The sequence below is a fragment of the Bombina bombina genome, chromosome 1 (assembly GCF_027579735.1).
Source record: "Bombina bombina isolate aBomBom1 chromosome 1, aBomBom1.pri, whole genome shotgun sequence".
NCBI lineage: Eukaryota > Metazoa > Chordata > Amphibia > Anura > Bombinatoridae > Bombina > Bombina bombina.
Window position 1 is genome coordinate 1,559,892,882 of NC_069499.1, and position 15,678 is coordinate 1,559,908,559.

General features: G+C 40.8%; 1 protein-coding gene across 1 annotated transcript in view; it reads left to right on the forward strand.

The window, feature by feature from the left end:
• Positions 1-15,678, forward strand: part of MFSD11 (major facilitator superfamily domain containing 11) — a 143,811-nt gene that overhangs the window by 13,281 nt on the left and 114,852 nt on the right. The gene's annotated exons all lie outside the window — the stretch shown is intronic.

The window sequence follows — 15,678 nt, forward strand, 5'->3', positions numbered from 1 at the left end:
TCCCAATAAAAATAGTTAAACACATAGTTAAAGTCAGCTCTAGAGCAGCAATGCATACTGAGTGTTAGCTGAGCACATCTGGTGAGCCAATGACAAGAGGCCAATGTGCATAGCCACTAATCAGCTGCTAGCTTCCAGTTTTATATATTCCTGCTCCTAAGCCCATCTAGGCTTACCCTGCAACAAAGGATACCAAGCGAACAAGGTAAATTTGAACAGAAGTCAGGTGAAAAGTCTCCTTAAATTGCATATTCTGTCTGAACCATGAAAGATTAATTTTAACTTTCACATCCCTTTAATATGTAACTAGTGAAACATTATAATTCAGCATTTATTACTTGCAGTGACTGTAAAATGTCATTTTACTTTAAAAAAAGTGTCAGGAACCAGTGACCTGCTTGTGATGGCGATATAGTTTAGCCACTTGTAATATAATGGCTATAATGTAGTATTTTTACAATTATTTTAGTTATTTAAATGTTGAAGATATAAGAATAAATGTTTAGTTTCTATAAAGTAGTCTAATTTCTAGTCTAGTAATGAGTGCTGCCAGGTTTAAACTAGTTTTCTATTTATGTCTTCTGATGAGAACTTTCATGGACAAATATAAATCCGGCAATAAAATAGTTTGTTCAAAGAAGGTTGTGTGAGAACCCTGTTAGATAATCTTATGTTGAACACAGCCTTGTCTCTTTCATTGCCTGTGTTATAATTGTCCCTAAGTGGTAAATTTACCAACCCTGTAGGCGGCCAGTTTTGCAAGTAGTGAACTTGTCCGCCTGCAATTGGCATCTACAGTGTTTCACCGCACAGTGAAATGTATCATTGTACAAGAGGATTCTTGGACAATAACGCCCCCCCCCTGCAGCCAATTGCGCTAGAGCAGGAAATGTCAATCACCCTGAATAAGTGAGTGTCGTCGGTGTAATTGATCTCGCATCTTCTGAGGTGGTGGAGAGGAAAAAAGGAAGCAGTTTTTGCTTCTGAAAGGATTACAAAACTTTACAAAAATGGAAATATAAAATGTTTTGAAAGTTTATCTAATAATCTGCAAATTACACATCTACTTTTATACAAAGCTTTTATCTTCATAAAAATATATAATTTGTATTCTTGTTTGACTTCATCCAATCCAGCCCATACAATGACCATGTTTACTCCATTACATATTTCCCAATTGCAGCACTCAAAATTGGCATATTAATGAGGGCTGTGCGCTCCCGATTGCATGCGCATTTCAAATGTAGTAAATCACATGCACATTACTGTTCTATATTTTCCTAAATTTATAGGCCAGAGATTAACGCTTGCGCAAAAGGATTTTGGAGGATCCGTAACCTCAGATGTTGTCTAAGACCAATTACGCATGTGCGGGACAATAAGATTAAATAGTGCAAGCTCCCTGGAATTTACGTAACAGAGAACCCAGGTTGCCAACCGTGATTGGACAAAGCAAATTAGTCCCACGGTGGATTTGGAAAGGGGCTGCTTTTAGATTGAAGAGTTGACCATTTTATCACAATATATTGACCTGGAAAAGGATTGATTAAACATTTTAGCCTTTCATATCCCTTTAAATATATGTCAGCAGGTTCACTTATGGAAACCTGCACCACATAGCTGAAAAAGCGTAATAAATGTACCCCTTATTGTTCTCAGCAGGAGAGTGAGATAACAGGAAACCCAAACTTTTTCTTTTATAATTCAGATAGATCATACAATTATAAAACAACTTAACATGTTTATTTACATTATCAGATTTGCTTTGTTCTCTTGGTAACCATTGTTGAAGATGCAGCAATCCACTATTGGGAGTTACATGAACATGTTAGTTAAGCCAATGACAAGAGGCATATATGTGCAGCTAGCTCCCAGTAGTGCTTTGCTGCTTCTGAGCCTACCTGGGTATTATTGTCTATAAAGGATAACAAGGAAACAAAGCAAATGAAGTAAATTAGTGCTCTATCTGAATCGTAAAAGAAAAATTGTCAGCGCCAAACACTCAGTGGAATTAAATATAAACACTTAACAACATATAACACATTTTGCATACATGTTATATTACTCACACTGTTTAATATCCCTTTAATGCAAATTTAACTTAAAATTAAACTCTCCATTAAATGGGGGGGACTTTGAAATTCATCTTAAATAAAGTCAAAATTATACTTAATCAATTTTGCTTTATTTCTCTATATCTTTTGTTAAAGAGTAATCCTAGGTGAGCTGAGGAGTGTGCACATGTCTTAAGCCATCTGGCAGCCGTGTTTGCAACATTATTTATAGCAATGTTATACATGGTTACAAACACTGCTGCCATAGACATGTGCGCGCTCCTAAGCTCCTATCAGCGTATGTAGGTTTAGTCTTCAACAAAGAATACCAAGAGAACAAAGCAAAATTGCTAATAGAAATAAATTGGAAACCTGTTTAAAATCACATGCTCTATCTGAATCATTAAACGATCACTCAATGCAGAAGAGTTGCATAATTAACAAGTGCATAATAAAAAGACAATGATTTAACACCTAGGGGCATATTTATGATTGTGCGTGCGGACATGATCCGATAAAACGGATCATGTCCGCTGCGTATTGATAAATGCCGACGGCATATGCTGTCAGCATTTATCATTGCACCAGCAGTTCTTGTAAACTGCCGGTGCAATACCGCCCCCTGCAGATTCGCAGCCAATCGATCGGTAGCAAGGGGTGTCAATCAACCCGATCGTATTCGATTGGGTTGATTTCTGACGATTTTCTGTCCGCCACCTCAGAGCAGGCAGACAGGTTATGGAGCAGCGGAGCTCGCCGGAAACACGGGGCATCAAGCTCCACGGAGCGTGATAAATATGCCCCTTAGTCTGAATTTCAAATAAGCAGAAAAAAAAAAAATCTGACAAATTTTATTTTTTCAATTAAAATAGAGAAAACCTCAGCGCCTAATGGTAACCTCTAAGCCTAGGGAGGGGGACTCCTAGCAGGTGCCCAATTGTTAAAGCAGATAAAGAAAAGAAAAATCCCAGGCGCCTACCCTAAGGAGGCTAGGTTAGAGTATAATTGGATGGAGAGCCAAATTGGTCTAAAATGTGTTTTTAATACATAAATAAGGTAAATGCACGGTAAAAACAAGTTCAATACAAAACTATCATGGATCCATGGTACATTACATATATCATATAAAAAACTTGGGTTATAAAACAGGTAAAACAGGTCAAATTTAAATATAAGCGATTTAGTCAGCAAGGTATTTCACAAAAACAATTTCCAATTTTAAAAAAAATAGACAATCTTATTAAAACATCCAGGTTAAAGCAGGGTAAAAAATTCACGGTGAAGTGGTGTAAAAAATAGATGTGAAAGAATCAGAGATAAACAATAAAGCTTGCAATGCCAATCGATATGGAATCCAAAAAAATGTCAAATGTGCAAAAAAATGTCAAATGTGCAAAAAAATGTGCAAGAAAGAACGAAGTGTACAAAAAAAGTCTCTAGTCCTATGGAATGTAGGGAATATATTCCAGTAATTTCGATTCTCTGAGGGATGGTGATAGAAATGTCAGAAAGGTGCAGATGCACCAGCAATCAATGTAGCAATATCACAGAAAAAACGGTGTTGTTTGTAAACGATGTGAAAAAATAATAGCAAAAAGGGTAGATATTCAAAAAGGCGTTAAAAAATTAATGTAAAAGTGAGAAAAAGTGAGAAAAAGTCTTTTGATGGTGGTACTCCTAATGGTCTCCAAAACGTATGTGACTTCAATAATAGGTGTTGGAATGGGATGTGAAAAATAAAAATGAAGAATAAAAATGAAAAATAAAATGTAGATATAAAAAACTCGAACAATCACCTGTGGAAAAAACAGAAACACAATATAGTGTAGATGGTCCTAAGGATGTTGTAAATAATAGAATAAGGCTTACCAGTGCTGGTCAACGCGTTTCGGCCTGTGTCAGGCCTTTATCAAGACACACGGAGCGTGATAAATATGCCCCTTAGTCTGAATTTCAAATAAGCAGAAAAAAAAAAAATCTGACAAATTTTATTTTTTCTCCCATTTTCCGGCCCCCTGTATCATGTGAGAGACATCAGCCAATCACAGACTAGTATACATATACCCTGTCAGGTTGTGCACATGCTCAGTAGGATCTTGTTCCCCAGAAAATGTGAATATTAAAGGATATTAAAATTTGATAATGGAAGTAAATTGTCTTAATGGAACAGTAAACGCCAACATTTTTATTGTTTTGAAAAGATAGACAACGCCTTTACTTCCCATTCCGCAGCTTTGCATAACCAGCATTGTTATATTAATATAACCTTTAAACCTCTAAATGTCTGCCTGTTTCTAAGCCACTACAGACAGCCTTTTATCACATGCTTTTTTATTAGCTTTTCACAATAGGAGACTGCTAGTTCATGTGGGCCATATAGATAACTTTGTGCTCTCTCCCATGGAGTTGTACATGACACTGCACTAATTGGCTAAAATGCAAGTCAATAGATAATAAATGAAAAGTCATGTGATCAGGGGGCAGCCTGCAGAGGCTTAGATACAAGGTAATCACAGAGGTAACAGCGTTTATTAATATAACTGTGCTGGTTATGCAATACTGGGGAATGGGTAATAAAGGGATCATCTATCTTTTTAAACAATAAAAATTTTGGAGTTTAAAACTGCAAGCTCTTTCTGAATCATAAAAGTTTATTTTGAATTGAGTGTCCCTTTAAAGTTTAATTTTGACTTTACTGTCCCTCTTAAAATATTTTTTTTCTTCTTAAAATGGGGAGAGTCCACAGCTGGATTCATTACTTTTGGGAAATACAGAACCTGGCCACCAGGAGTAGGCAAAGACACCCAAGCCAAAGGCTTAAATACCTCCCCCACTTCCCTCATCCCCCAGTCATTCTTTGCCTTTCGTCACAGGAGGTTGGCAGAGAAGTGTCGGAGATTACAGAATAGTCTCTTATGGAGGGTAGTACTCTTTGAGATGGGACTGGAGTTTTAAGTAGTCCTGTCAGCCCCTCAGTGAGAGCATAGATAAAAGTTGGAGTCCGGAGATGCAGGGAGAGTTTTTCTGAAAAACAATCCCGACTCATATTAACAGCTCCATAAGCAATCAGTGTTGACAAGTTTTGCTGCCTGCTTTCTTCACTCAAGTCCCTGTCAGAAGCAACGCTACTATCTGTCAAACTTGAAGGACAGTGTTACTGTTCCATGGCATAGATTCCGGTAAGATAGTTTCATTTTCCTTTCACTGTGGGAATATAATGTATTGATAGAACACAGGGTCTCAGTGGGACTCCTTTATCTTTATGGAATCTAGGGTTAATATCTCCTGAGGGGGTTTATTGAACAGTGGGGGACTTGTTATTTGTTATGTGATTCTGTCTGCTTATGTGTAGTGATTTTGGGGCTCATGGTTTTACGGAATATACAGTTTTTTTTGAGCTACGCAGTTCTTGATGAGACTGTCACCCTTTTCCTTGGGCTGTGGGTTGCACCTCGTGACCGGGCGTGGTCACGTTTTTGTTCTCCATTTCCGTATTCTTGACCGAGTGTCGGTGGAGAGGGTCTGTTCTCTACTTGTCTGGGTCATAGGAGGTGGTAAGTGCCCCAGCCATTGGGGGTGTGAGGTGCCAATTATTTTAGTCCAAAATTTGTCCGGTCAAGTTATGGAGAATTCTGATTTTTCTGAGGAGGATTTCTATGATTCAGATTCTGTTACCTGCTTAGATTGTATGGGCGCGATCCGATATAGATCGCAGTTTGCGGCGCAAGCGAGGGAACCGGCGTCGCCCGCAGTTTCAGCTCGCAACTCAAGCTATCCCATATATGGCGCCGTCAGATGCTAACGTGCCGTAAGTCTGACAAACCAGCGATGTCCAGAAATCTGCGCAAGTACAAATTTCTGGTGTCGCCAGTGACTTGCGCCACGTTAGAAACTGCCGGCGCCTATAAAACCTGACTAAAGTCTAAAACACCCGCACTGTCTAACACGCCTCCCTAACATAGCCCGCACTGTCTAACACGCCTCCTTAACATAGCCCGACACGTCTAACCCTCTATCCGCTATCCCCCCTCACTATCCTAACAATAAAAAAGCTATTAACCCCTAAACCGCCGCTCCCGTACCCCGCCGCAACCTAATAAAGTTATTAACCCCTAAACCGCCGCTCCCGTACCCCGCCGCCATCTACATAAACTAACCCCCTACTGTGAGCCCCTAAAACCGCCGCCATCTACCTTATCTATCCCCTAATCTGACCCCTTACACCGCCGCCACCTATATAAAAATTATTAACCCCTAATCTAATCCCCCTATACCGCCGCCAGCTATATTAATATTATTAACCCCTAATGTAAGCCCCTTACACCGCCGCCATCTCTATTAAAATGATTAACCCCTAATTTAATCTACCTACCCCGCCGCCAGCTATGTTATCTATATTAACCCTAAGTATATTATAGTTAATATAGGTATTACATTATATATATTAACTATATTAACCCTAATTATATTAGGGTTAATATAGTTAATATAGTTACTATAGTATTTATATTAACTATATTAACTCTATCTAACCCTAACTAAATTTATATTAAATTAATCTAATTCATTTATAAACTAAAATATTCCTATTTAAATCTAAATACTTACCTATAAAATAAACCCTAAGATAGCTACAATATAATTAATAATTACATTGTAGCTATGTTAGGGTTAATATTTATTTTACAGGTAAATTGTTAATTATTTTAACTAGGTATAATAGATATTAAATAGTTATTTACTATTTAATATCTACCTAGTTAAAATAATTACCCAATTACCTGTAAAATAAATCCTAACCTAAGTTATAAATACACCTACACTATCAATAAATGTAATAAACTACAAACATCTATCTAAAAATACAATTAAATTAACTAAACTAAATTACAAAAAAAACAAACACTAAATTACAAAAAATAAAAAAAAGATTACAAGATTTTTAAGCTAATTACACCTATTCTAAGCCCCATAATAAACCCCCAAAATAAAAAAAATTCCCTGCCCTATTCTAAATTAAACAAATTTCAAAGCTCTTTACCTTACCAGCCCTTAAAAGGGCCTTTTGTGGGGCATGCCCCAAAGAATTCAGCTCTTTTGCATACAACAAATACAATCCCCCCCCCCCATTACAACCCACCACCCACATACCCCTATTCTAAAACCACCCAAACCCCCCTTAAAAAAGCCTAACACTACCCCCCTGAAGATCTCCCTACCTTGTCTTCACCACACCGGGCCGAACTCCTGATCCGATCCGGGCGATGTCTTCCTCCAAGCGGCAAAGAAGAATTCTTCCTCCGGCGATGTCTTCCTCCAAGCGGCAAAGAAGAATTCTTCCTCCGGCGACGTCTTCCTCCAAGCGGCAGCAAAGTCTTCATTCTTCCGGCGGCATCTTCAATCTTCTTTCTTCGCTCCGCCGCCGCGGAGCATCCATCCCGGCCGACTGCTGTACTACGAATGAGGTACCTTTAAATGACGTCATCCAAGATGGCATCCGCCGAATTCCGATTGGCTGATAGGATTCTATCACCCAATCGGAATTAAGTTAGAAAAATCTGATTGGCTGATTGAATCAGCCAATCAGATTCAAGTTCAATCCGATTGGCTGATCCAATCAGCCAATCAGATTGAGCTCGCATTCTATTGGCTGATCGGAACAGCCAATAGAATGCGAGCTCAATCTGATTGGCTGATTGGCTGGTTTATGTAGATGGCGGCGGGGTCCGGGAGCGGCGGTTTAGGGGTTAATAACTTTATTAGGGATTTCGGGGGGGGGGGGATCGCGGTTGACAGGTAGATAGACATTGCGCATGCGTTAGGTGTTAGGTTTATTTTCTAGTTAGTTTAGGGAGTTACGGGGCTCCAATAGTCAGCGTAAGGCTTCTTACGGCTGCTTTTTGTGGCGAGGTGAAAATGGAGTAAGTTTTCTCCATTTTCGCCACGTAAGTCCTTACGCTGCATATTGGATACCAAACTGCGCTGGTTTGGTATACCTGCCTATGGCCCAAAAAACTACGGGTGACGGCAGAAATATACGCGCGTAACTTCTAGGTTACGCCGTATATAGGATACCAAATCAGCGTAAATATTGGCGTCGCCGACTTTTGCGGGCGACGATTTATATCGGATCGACCCCTATGGAGGCCCGGGTAATTCAGCCCAATCAATTATGTTCCGTATGCCATAATAGAGTGCTCTTTTCTCCCTCTGGGGAGAGATTAGAGACCGCTGAGCCATCCGCCTCTGAGGATTCTGTGTCCTGTGAGGTGCGTTCCCTGGAATTTTCTGTCCCTACACAGGCAGTTGTCCCAAATATCGTTGCCCCTTCTCCGGAAGGAGGTTTATTTCCACCAGAGGTTGCTGCTCGGTTGTGCATGGCCATATTTTTGGCATTGGCGCATTTACAGCTTCCCGAGGGCCAGCAAAGAGCTTATCCGTGTCCTCTTAACCTGGGGGCGCCAGGTGAGATGGGTCTTTCCTCTGGGGGAGCGGTTCGCGCTGAGGCTTTAGGGGTACAGCCGTCTGGGTCGGGGCCTTCAAATGCCCCACCGGAGATGGGGAGATGCTTTTAGATTCAGACCGACACACCTGTTTGTACTGCTGAGGCAGGTATTGGAGGCTTTGGAGGATTTCAGTCTTAATTTGGCACCGGATCTTCAGTCTTCTGATTCTGATGACGAACAGACCTAGACAAGTGGAGGGATGTGGATCCTACTCCTGATTGTCTTTTGTTTGTGTATCTAATCCCAGTTCTTAGCTTTTGAGGAATCAGGTCTCTGATAGGCTGGCCCTGTTAGTTTTTCTATTCCTTTTTGGCGTTCACCTGTGGGTGCTGCCTCCTTTTCTTTTGATCCGGTTAGGATGTTTCTTTTATTTCCGGAGCTTGAGACTGTTCCTTTTAGGAAACCTTTTCTTCTCTGGGATTTGATACTAGCGATTTTATGGTTGCGATGGTTGTTGAAGTCACAAAAAAATAAATAAATATTTAGAGACCATGTTTAAGCCTTAGAGCTTATTGGTCTGTCGTTTGTCTGTTTGTTTAGTCTAGCCCTGCTAGGGTTTAGAACTTTCAGTTAGCCCTTGAACAGTTCAGTTGTACCCTGGTCCTGTTTGGGTACTAGTTCACTCTGTTCTTTTGAGGTTATATCAGACATTTTGTATCCTTGACAACAGGCTGGTCTTGTTTGGGTACTAGGTTTGCTTACCTCTTGTTACGAGGTTGTTTTTTCTTGTTTCTACAAGTTATAGAAGGCCTTTTTATCCCAGATATCAGGCTGGTCCCCCAAGGCAGAACATACAGTGATCTGAGATGTCATCGCAGAAAATGCATCATGTCTGCAGAAAGAACAGGACACATGCAGGAACTTTTAGTGCTTTAACTTTGCAGCATTGATCCACATCAGGCTGTTCTCTTCAAACAGTGCTGTGCTCTGGGCTGCACTGTGCAAGTTTTCCTTAACACAGCGCATCCACAGCAAAGTGCTGTTTGAAGTGAACAGTAAATTATGCAGTAGGGCTGGAAAGCAGCAGCCCATTGATTGTTGACTGGCTCTCAGATTATTTTCAATCCCACCCCCTTGCCTTTCCCAGTCTGCTGTTTTTTCTGAATATAAGCCATTCTTATGAGCAATGCACCTTTGTTATTATTACATTTCTATGTTAGACTAAAAGAAAAGGAGCAAATTAATTCAAGAGACTTTTTACAATTTACTTTTTTGTCGGCAGCTAATTTGCAATCAAATTTTCAACTGATAAAATATATTATAAAAAAACTTTAAAATTGTAATTATTATCCAGTTAATCAACACATTGCATTTGAACTGGTGCTTTAGTGTAGCTGCCTAATTTAAAATTGTTTTTTATTTAAAAATAACCTGCAGAAAATGTTTCACTAAATAAATCTCATCACAGAAAGTGAAAAAAAGTTCTGCCTCTGTGGTCCTACGTTGTTTCATCTTGGTGGGGCGTCCGATGTTGGTCGTACTCGATACCAAGTGTTTTTTTCCCTGCATAGCTTACGTGGTTTGCTGGGATTACAAATTCTGCTATGGCAGTATGTTTTTAGTTCCAGAGGTCCTTAGACAGGAGCTAGAGTCCTCCCTTCTGAGTGGGGAGGATCAGATGACTGCTTGGAGATCTCCAGAAGTTGGTGTAGGGGGTGATTTCCCCCCCCCCCTATTGGTACTCCTTGTGGATTGGATTGTCCGATTTTCATATCTTTTTCACCAGTGTTTCTCTCCTCCTTTTTGAGGATTGCTATGCTTTTCACTTCCCCTTACCTTTTTGGGGTGGGATTTTTGGTCATCTGGTTGCGGAGACAAGGTTCTTGGGGACCGTTTTTGTCCTTGTAGTATCCCCCTTTTGAATCCTATATACTTGGGGATCTGGGAGATTGCTATGCAGTCTCTCTCGCCCTCAACCGACAGGAGTTTTAGGATGCTCGTTCGTTCCTTCATTCCTTGAGCTGTAGGTTTTCTGAGGGTTGATCCAGACTGGATCTTTAGAGGCTGTCATATTCTCTCCATCATGGAGTTCTGATCTCTTTTTGGGCCCTTCCTTTGCCTTCAGACTTTGTGGGGTTGTCTTAGGGGCTTTTTGGGGCTGAGTGGACAGCCACTGGGATACATGATGAGAGATTAGAGTTCAAGACCCCATGGGAGTATGGCATGCATCAACTTTGGTGCAAACTTCATTTCCAGATAACTTTGTGGTTGTTTCTCAAGGTTTTTGGTCTTGATCCGGCACCTGGTTTTGGGGGTCCGGTTTTTTAACCTAGTCCTTGTCTTTGACTTGGCTTTTTGGTTACTCTGTTTTTAAGATTTTAATAGTCTTGGGTCTGTCCGGCGTTCAGTAGCAGGCTTGTTTTCCTGGTCCTGGGGAAATCTCCTTGTTAATACTGGGGCGGTTCCTTTTCTCTCTTCTGGAGAAATGGAGGATCTTTTTCCTGTGAATTTCTTACTGGAATATTCCTGTGTTTCTTCGTTTTCCTTCTATTTGGAAGGATCTGGTCTACTGTGCCTATCCAATTGGCTCCTCCTGCTGTAGTTTTCCTCATCTGACTCTAGGAGCTCAGTGGGTTGAGGGTTTCTCTTTTTTGCAGTGTTTCTGAGGGGTAATGAGGATAGGTATCCTGGATCCCGAGTTAGTCTCTCTGGGTGTCAGTTCCGCCTTCCTGCTTCTTTTCCTTGAGAACTTGTGGTTGGAGATTCATTGCCTTGGCGATGCTGGGATGTTTTAATCTTTGTCCTTGGAACATTGACAGTCACTTCTGTGAGAGGACTGTTTGATCGGAGTATGGGTCAGGAATTCTGACTGCTCTGTTTGAGCATCGACCAAGTATATCTTGTCTCCCGAAGGATCCTTACTTAGGTTGGGAGGCCTTGCAGTTGGTTCAGGAACCTTGCCTTAGCGGGTTGTTGGTTCTTCCTTATTGGTCAGGGTGTTGTCCTCCCTTACCCCGTTTTTCTAGTTTGGGGGGGAGTTGGTCTGCCCTGCTTTCTGAGTTTTTTTTTTCTCTTGTTCCCTGTGTCCTGGTGCAAGTTTTCTAGCTACTCGGTTGGCTAGTTACTATGATTTGACGTTTAGTCTGACTGCCTAGCCTATGGAAGCCTGCGGCTTTTATTTGTTGCATAAACAGATGTTACTATTCCGTTCCTTTCTGCTCCAGGGTTTTTTTTTTTACCTACGAGTGTTCAGTTTTTCTGTAGTAGTTAGCTGTCTATGTTAAGGTAGTCTTGTTCTACCTTTTTTGTCCTTTGTCCTTCCGGGACTTCGGTTCTGGTTAAGGCTTTACTTTGGTTCCTTTTGGCTCCATGCAGGAGGTGATCTGGAATTTTTCCTTTCTTTGCTCTCCTCCGTCGGTAGAGTATTTTCTATGAGACTTTGTCCTCTTGCAGCCTGGTAGATGCTCTTTTTCGAGTTATGCTAGAGGCTTCTCTATCTGTTTTGTCCTTGAATCTTAAGGGATTGTTTCTGGAGGTTCTATGGGCCTTCTTATCTGATTCTTCCCTTTTTTCAGTTGGGGAGAATGTGGTGTGGGAGTTTGTTTGTTGTTTCCCTTGCCATTGTTCATGGAAAGGTTTTTATTTGTGTGATTCTAGAGAGTGGGACTTTTGTCTGCTCAGTGGAGTCCAGAATTTAGAGTGCTCTTTAACTGGGATCCTTATGGTTCTAATTGATGGGCAGTTACCTTGTCCTCTTTCCGTCTTTTTGTTCTTTTTGCTTCTGTTGAATTAGTTTTTTTATCAGTAATCCGGGTTGTGTCAAGCTGTGGTGCCATCAGAATGGGCCACCTGTTTGTTCCCGCCCGTTTGCATTCAGTGTCCTCTATAAGCTTGGGTATTGATTTCCCAAAAATAATGAATGCAGCTGTGGACCCTGTTATAAGAAGAAAAACTTAAATTATGCTTACCTGATCATTTTCTTTAAATGAGAGTCCACAGAGTCCACAGCTCCCCGCCCGTTTTTTCTTTGGGTGGCCTTAAATTCCTTTTATCCGTTCTTCTGCCACCTTTTTTCACCCTGATATTTCTCATACTGTTCCTTGTTCCCTTGACAGAATGACTAGGGGATGAGGGAAGTGGGGGAGGTATTTAAGCCTTTGGCTGGGGTGTCTTTGCCTCCTCCTTGTGGCCAGGTTCTGTATTTACCAAAAGTAATGAATGCAGCTGTGGACTCTCCCTGTACAGAAGAAAAGAAAATTATCAGGTAAGCATAATTTGTTATTTTTCCTGTAATTTTTCAACTGTGATTATAGAGCCATGTATACATTCTGTGGGATTCTGAACCCTGACTTTTCTAAATGCTATACAGTGGCAAAGGAGGTAAAGCAACACTCGAAAGGTATTTTAACCCCTTAACGACCGGTGACATACCCTGTAAGTCACTGTTCTTTTAATGGGGCTTGTGTTTTTGATAGCGTGGCTTCTGCCTCTTGCAAATGAGACTGCACTTTAACAGGAGGCCTGCAGGAGGGAGGTTGTAATAGTGCAATGTCAAAAACCCTTAAGGACCCGCAATGTACAGGGTACGTTGTGGTCGTTAAGTTATCTGATCCTGTCCTGCAAAACAATGCAAATGTTGCTAACGAAATTAGTTTTTTTATATGTGTTTTAAACATTTCTTGTGTATGCAGGAACCTCTGATTCCTATATACAAAACTAATATCCCTTTAACAGTTTGCTCTCTGTATGGTGCTGAGATTCCAGGTTATTACTGGGGGTTAATTCTTCTGAAATTATTAAACTCGCAGAAGCAGTTTGAAAATGAGCCTTATTACGTAAAATCTGAAGATTATAATGATTACCGGCAATAAAATGCAGATGATTAATGAATCACTGCCAAGCTAAGAAAGTATTTTTATTGTAAATTTATCTAATAGGGCCTTGTAATCTATAAATATACTGTATAGGGTAATGATAGTAAATGCACATTCTTCAAATAGTTTTACTATGAAGAGATCTAAAAATGGTACATTCTTGTAGGAAACACAGGATCAGCTACGTATTCACTAATGTGACATATAGATCAGTGTGTAAGTGCTTTAATTGGTATTTCTAATGCATCATTTGGCAGAAGAGATTATATGGTTTTGTAGTTCTGCCGTGTGTCACACTTATAAATCATTCACACAGATTCATAGGGATGAGAATAATTCTGTAAAAGTTATTATATTATTATTTATTTTTGTTGTGTGCACCTCTGCTTCTAAACAGGCACTGTTCAGGGGAAAGTTTAGGTTCTCAAAAGGAAATTTTGATCATGCATTGGTGTTATCTTAATTTTAAAACGCTATGCTGATTTTGTTGTTCGAATCTATTAAAGGGACATCAAAGTCAAAATTAAGCAAATAAACCAAAAAATAAATAAGAGAACTGACGGATCCCCAGCTACCCCGACTGGGTAGCTCCACCGAATTGGTCCTTCCGCTGCCTGGAACAAGCTGCTATGTAGCCCAGGAAAGTGATTCTAGCAGGAGCCTACCTAAATGACTAGACAGACTAGCATTCAGGTGAAATAAGAACTGACTTTATTGGGACAAACGCACATCTTTTATACATACAACTCATCTTGATAAGACATGAGACAATGCCACAGTTTTCCCGCCATTCCCGCGCCTCCAGACAGGCTGGAGCCAGCCATAGCAGCCATGGTCCTACAGATTCCCAGTACCCAGAGGTGGCGGTTTTCGGGGTGATCCCGGGGGAGCAGCGGCACTTCCAGGGTGTCATTATAAAGCTCTCGGTCCCCAGAATCTACAGTCCAGGGAGAATAGGGGTTGTAGGGGGAACCGGAACCTCCAGTTCCCAAGGGAGCTCCCTTCATGCAGTCACCCCACCTCTGGCCCACCCTGAGAGGCAGCAAACCCCAGAAGAGCGGAGCTCTGGTACAAAGGGCCGCTGGAGCGACCTGGGTCAAAGGGCACCGGTAATCCTGGATGATGCAGCCGACCGGTAGTTCCAGAGACCCGGCTGGCCGAAGGGGAAAGGGGCGGTCAGTGACCAGCTCTTCCAAGACGACATTCAATACACAAAACAATGGGAACAGAAGTTCTGGGGAATCACGGTTGCTCTGAGGAGCCCAAATCCGCTGAGAGACAGCAGGGGTGAGGCCATAGGGGGGTAAGGGATCAATCCCTGCAGCCCAGTATCCGTGACGAGAACAAAGCACTTCTGAGATTCATAGTGACATTTATTACACCAAACTGTATACAAATAGAATAGAAATGCCCTGCAAAATGGGGATCTAAGAGCTAATTTACTTGCTTTCTACTTCTACTACTCAATATTTGATCAGCATGTACACTGTTTTATTTCTATTATCAGATTTACCTCTTTCTTGTGTTATCATTTGATGAAACAGCTCTTTTCCTTGAGAGCATACTGAGGTATACTCAGTAGTATGCAAGTGACTTGATTGCTATTGGTTTCATTTACCAAGCTGCCAAAACATCTTGGATGAATGATTGACCAGCCATGCTCTTGCCTAATTGGTTGCACAAGGTCAGCGGTTTAATAAGTAATTGATTGGTTATTAGTAGCTGTGGGTCATGGAAACCACTTGTGCGCAACAAACATAGGCAGTCAGGTTACCTGGCTGGGAACATTAGCCGTCTGCAGGTTCATGAATGGGAGCCTGTATGTATAACATTGTTGCAGACACTGTTGCCATTTAGTGCTAAAGGCATATTCATGCTCTTAAGCCTACCTCAGTATGCACTCATGGAAAGAAGCTAACCTTCGAAAAAAGTTACCAAAAGAAAAGTGTAAATTTGGTGACAGAAGTTAATTAAAATGTTTATTTATTAAATTATTGTATTCTTTAAAAAGATAGACACGCCTTTACTACCCATTATCTAGCTTTGCACAGTCAGCATTGTTATTTTAATATACTTTATAACCTCTAAACCTCTGCCTTTTTCTAAGAACCTGCAGGCCGCCTCTTATCTCAGTTTATTTTATTAGATTTTCACAGCAAGACAGTGCTAGTTCACGTGTGCCATATAGATAACTTTGTGCTCACTCCCAGGAGTTATGCAATAACCAACACTAATTGGCTAAAATGCAAGTTTGTAAAAAGCCCTGATATAAGGGGGCAGTCTGCAGAGGCTTAGATACAAGGT